We start from the raw sequence: 6,000 nt of genomic DNA, 5'->3' as shown, positions 1-6,000 counted from the left end.
TTTATGCATTAGTGGGTCGACAGGATTAGGAGTCTTCACTTGACGTTGTTATATGTGTATTATCAGTCTCCTCATATGATGTACATGCATTGATTGATCCAGGTTCCACCTTATCGTATGTCACTTCATTGGTTGCTAGCAAGTTTGGGATATAACCTAAGTTGATTAAGCCTTTTGAGGTGTCTACACCTGTTGGGTATCCAATAATAGCTAGGCGGGTATATAGAGATTGTATAGTAGTCGTTCATAGTCATTCTATATTAGCAGTCCTAATTGAGTTAGATATGGTAGAATTTAATATTATAATGGGTATGGATTGGTTGGCTTCTTGTTATGCTAACGTTGATTGTAGATCAAAGATGGTTTGGTTCCAAGTTCCAAGGGAGCCAGTTCTAGAGTGTAAAGGTAATACTGCATTGCCGAGAGATAGGTTTATTTCCTATCTCAAGGAAAGGAAGATGATCAGAAAAGGCTTTTTTATCACATAGTTCGGGTATAAGATGTGAAAGTAGAGCCACCGACCTTTCAACCTATCCTGGTGGTTGTTGCGCCCTCTTTTTTCCCTCCGCGTAGAGGAGTTCGGATTTTGACATTCCATGGGGTGTAATGACTCATTTTCTTTTGGGAATTGGGTATTTGAAGAGTCGCCACCTAACGAATTATGGTGCGTTAGGGCACCTAGAGCGATTAACTCATGTAACTAGTTTGCATTACTAGAGATTAGGGTAAAGACTCGAAGTAACCTCGAGGGGAAGGTGTTAGGCACCCCTCTTGGTCTACAACTGTAGGTCCTGACCGAAATTATATTTACAAACTAGTCCATACAAATAGCTGAATCAAATAAGTTGCAAGTAAAGCACGTTGGATAATTGAAGTAGTAAGATAAGGTTTAAACAAGTTGAAGACGATAAAAGTTTTGAATAGAGAAAGGATTAGGTAAAGAGGGTCCTAGGTTGTTTGTCCTATAGGATCACCCCACGCAATGTCCGGGAAACACTCCTCGACGAGGGGCTATACGTGACATCTCCGACACACAAAGAAGGACGCAGTGGGAGGAAACAGCCCTAGCCTCTGTCCTGCCGATCATTCCGCTAGCATCTCGCATTCACGCCCCCGTTTGACTGCCGCTCGGGGATGTAGTTGTAGATAGGTTAGTCTTATTAACGCGTAGTCATCATATCCCATATCTTCCCTTCCCATCCCCTATTGGTCATGCAAAGCGAGTGTTTGGTCACTGACTCCTATTGCGTGCTGCTACCCATCCCTTCTTAATAGTCATGGAGGGAATTAGGACATTTACCTATAAGTGGTTCTAGACGTACCCCTAAGACTTTAAAGGCAAAAATCTAAGGTGACAGTCAAAAAGTATTTAGGACTTCCACATAATGGGAGCAATTAAGAGGCTCACAATTCCTCCTCAAACAAACATACATGCAGCACGACTCAAACATAAGTAAGGTCTTTATTAATCAAAGTCCTAAAGCAGGATTTCTAAGTGATTATGCAGAAATAGACCATTTTCAGATCCAGAAGTTATAATCTAGTAGTTGCCTAGAGACTCCTCTTTAAAAGCTTATCAGAATTAGAGAAGTTGAACGACAAAAATAGTTTCAGGGAAATGCTGATTTTTAAAATGCCCCAAGGCTTGCCTATATGCAGTATACCGTGTCTATATTAATGCAAAAACGAACAGGTTTTCAAAATAGACCCTTGTGATACCTATAGGTAGGATATCTAATGAGATTAAAGCAATTTTGAAAGAGCTAGTTTCAGGAAATGTCATGGCTTAATAAGACCAGTTTTAAGAAGATGAACTAGGCGTAATGATATTGATTTATCAGGCTAATTAGATTATCAGACATAATTGCGAATAGAAATCCCTATAGGCATGGTATCTAGGCGTATTACTGGTTTTAGTCAATTTGGAGTAACATATGAAAGACTTATTAGAACTGAATTGGAATTAGATCCTATAGGCATGGTATCTATACTTGAATTGATTTAAAACAAGATTGTTTGAAAACCTATGAACATGACTTCGAAACTGCAGAACCTTTAGATCATAATTTCTACTTGATGCAAATGATATTGGAAGTGGAAACCTATAGGCATGATGTCTATTATGCAAACGAAATTAGATTCAACAAGAGTAAAACCCTATGAACATGTTTCTATAGAGTAAAGCAGGCATATTTGAAAGTAAAGCCCTAAGAGCAAGATTTCTACCTGTATTACCCCATAAAGTACACATCTACTCACCCTTTTTACTAAATATCCAAATATTTGTTTACAAATTATTAAAGACCAATAACTGAATTACATAAGTGAAATGGAAAATCAAGAAGCTATTCTATAGAGAGCCTTCAATCAGGCCCAAGTTTCCCAAAGCCTCCAATGGTCTTACAAGCCTCATTTGCATAGACAAATTAGAGTCTAGGTGCATCAAAGTTCCCTAAGGGTCTCAAGGACCCCGAGCAATGCTTACACCTAGACTTAGTAACCAAGCATTGAACCAGTGCAGTGTGGAAAGGCCAACCTCAATATGCCAGATTTCAGAAGGTTTTCAAGAGGATCCCAAGGCAGTACACATACTAGAGGGGGCAGAACTTATTAACTAAGAGTAAAGTGGAAGTGCAGGACACAGCTTGAAAGAAGTCTGTTTTGAAAGCAACTAGTAAAGTAATAGAGGTTGTTTGAAAGAGGTTGGAGTAGTAAATAAAATCAAGCACTACATAGAATCCAAATGAACTCAGTAGTCACATATGGATCAAAGGGTTTGGGGATACACAAATATTTGACTGCAGATACATAACCCCAACAAGGGGTCTTAGGACTGGTCTAGACATGCTCAAAGATAGTTGCCATTGGCATAATCACAAACCAGTCATGAGGGGCATAAATACATAGAAGGTGATAAGGATTTGGGATTCACAAAAATGGTAAGTACACAGTAGGTAAAGTAGTTATCCAGGCATGCTTTGAATCATATAAAGGAATACATTGATTTAAAAGGAGGGGAGTCATACTAGCATGCTGATAATATAACCTAACTACAGTCTTCACAATAGAACCACAAGTAAAAGCAAGCTAGAAATAAAAGAAACTGAAACAAGAAGAGAAACATGTTGTTGTTGAGGCTTTAAATTAAACTAGGACATACCAATGAAGATAGAAGTAAGTAGAATGAAAGAACCAAAGAGCACCAAGGATTAGCCTTGGCTTGCAGCTAGCTAATAGTAACAAATAGCACAAGAGAGGGGGAAGAACAAGGATTTTTAATAAGGGAGGAGTTTTTGAAAAACCAATTGTCCCTGTTGTTTGGAAAAGACTTAGAGTATTTATAGTTGAAAGTAGGTAGTGGAATAAGGTAAAAATCATAGCAGTATGCTAATTTAAGAACTCAGAATCAATCAATTAGAGAATCAAGGAAACTCTCCCTTAAGGTAAGGGAATCAAGATCAAATGGAAAGATGTAGTACCATATAAGGCAGGAAGAAGAATCAATGCATGATTAAATAAGGAAGGAGTCAAGGTTAAGTAGGCATAAAGTAGTCAATTAGGACCAAATTTAGAAAGACCCAATTAAGGAAAGACTAACTAAAATAAAGTACCATAGTAAATAAGGTAATGAAATCAGTCAATTTAAACAGACGAGTAGAATTCTATGGCTTTGAAAGAAAATCTTTCAATTACCATCAATTAAGGAGAATCAGAATCAATCATGGGGAGTCATGATTTTGTCTTCTCAACATATAAATAGAGACGAATGAACAGGAGTAGCTAACAAACAAGGTCAGCTATATAGACAGAAAGAAACAAGAGATGAGAAAACACAATCATATAGAGGTGATATAAGTAGTCTAAAGATTCAGTAGAACATATGCGAGGCATGGTGAGAGATTAACAAGAATCAGGTAAACAGGCTACCACACAGAACCAAGGCAAAGAAAATCATGCTAACACACAGAAATAAAGTAAAGAAAAATCTTTAAAAATTAGGGCTTTTAACAGAGTCGAGTTAAAAAGAAGTAAGAACATAAAATCGGTCAAAATAAACAAGGAAAATGGTTTAATCATGAAGAAATCAGTTGGAATACGTGTAGAAAGAACTACCGAGAAAACCCTAGTTTTTAAAGAAAGTAAAATGGTTTAAAAACTGAGGATATTTCAGAAGAAGTTCAAAAATAGGAAAATCATAGAAGGAAATAGGCTTAAAACATGAAAATAACACAGATCTGAGAGATTTAGAAGAGGGTTAGGGTTTCTAAATGAAACCTAAATAGAAATCAAAAGAACCTGTTGTAACTTCACAAATCGTAACACATATGGTGTGATTTTGCCCAAAATCACTCCAGAGAAACCTCGTACAACAAAGTCAGAAACCCTAGGTCCAAATCGACATGGCCCAGGGCCCTTAAAGGCCTTACAGATGATGAGCAAGGTGATGAGAGACCCATTAGATGCTTGGGGTTGAAGGAGGTAGCCGGAGATGACCAGAGAAGGAGGGGATTGACGGAGTTTTAGGGTTAGGTTTGAGAGAGGAGAAAATATGAGAGCATCTGAAGGCCGCGCCCTTGGAAAAATGACTTAGGGTTAGGGGTCGTTTGGAAACTAAAAAGGAAAGGAGGAATACGGGCCGTTGATCTAAAAGATCAACGGCTAGGATTTATGATGGCTTGGGCTGGGTAGACGTGTATAGGGACTGGGTCGGGTGATTGGGTGTAAAACTGGGCTGGGAAGGGGTCCGATTTAGGCTATAATTGAAAGCCAGATTTGGCTATAATTTAAATAGCTAATTTTCCCCCTATTTAATTTATTAAAATAATAGGTAATTTGGAAAATAATTTTAAGTTCCAATATGATTTAAAATACCTAATTGACATTTTAAAAATACGGGGACCAATTTTGTGCATATAAAATATAATTATACCTTAAAATGGTCTAACATTGCAATTATATGCAATTTAGTTTAAAAAATACTAAATGTAATTATAAAAATGCATAAAAATTATACTAGCTATATTTTGGCATGAGTATAGAAATTAAATAAATGAATTATCAAAACAATAATTTGGAAATAATTATTGGGGATTTTATGGATAAAAGGGGAGAAAATAAATCAATTTAAACCCTTAAAATTATGGAAAAAATAATAAAAGCCTTGTGCATGCTTATATATGCTATTTTGAAGGTATTTATGTATATTTAAAATATATAGGGAAATATTGGGTATCAACAATGGTTAATGAGTTTCCCGATGAGCTTCTAGACCTTCCGCTAGAGCGGGAGATTGAGTTTGATGTTTACACATTACCAAATACTCAATCGATATTTATTCCTCCTTATAGAATGGCATCTGTAGAGCTGAGAGAGTTGAAATAACAATTGAGCGATTTGCTTGGAAAAGGTTTTATTAGACCTAGTAACAAGACAAGGCTTAGTCTTGTGAAATGAAGGGCAGAGCTTAGCCCGATCGAAAAGCAAGTAAATGGTAGTAGAAAAATGGAGCCACATTGGTTCAAAGGAGGGACAATGCTTAGTCCCGTGCAAGTGGGGAGGCAGGGATTAGTATTATGCAAAAGGGGATGCAAGGATTAGCCTCATGCAAGTATTAGACTCATACAAGATTGGAGACAGGGCTTAGTCTCATGCAAGCGTGGAGTCAAAGATTAGACTCATGCAAATATGGAGTCAGAGATTAGACTCATGCAAATGTGGAGTCAAGGATTAGACTCATGCAAGATTGGAGACAAAGCTTAGTCTCATGCAAAAAGAAAGCAGCGCTTAGCCTTATGCAAATATGGAGTCAGGACTTAGACTCATGCAGGTATAGAGGCAAGGATCAGCCTTGCAAATATGGAGTCAGGGATTAGACTCATGCAAGATTGGAGACAGAGCTTAGTCTCATGCAAATATGGAGTCATTGATTAGACTCATGCAAGATGTGAGACAGGGCTTAGTTCCATGCAAATGGAAGGCAATGCTTAGCCTTATGCAAAA

The sequence above is a fragment of the Nicotiana sylvestris genome, chromosome 3 (genome assembly GCF_000393655.2).
Source record: "Nicotiana sylvestris chromosome 3, ASM39365v2, whole genome shotgun sequence".
In the NCBI taxonomy this organism is placed as follows: Eukaryota; Viridiplantae; Streptophyta; class Magnoliopsida; order Solanales; family Solanaceae; genus Nicotiana; species Nicotiana sylvestris.
This window is presented reverse-complemented; position numbering follows the sequence as displayed.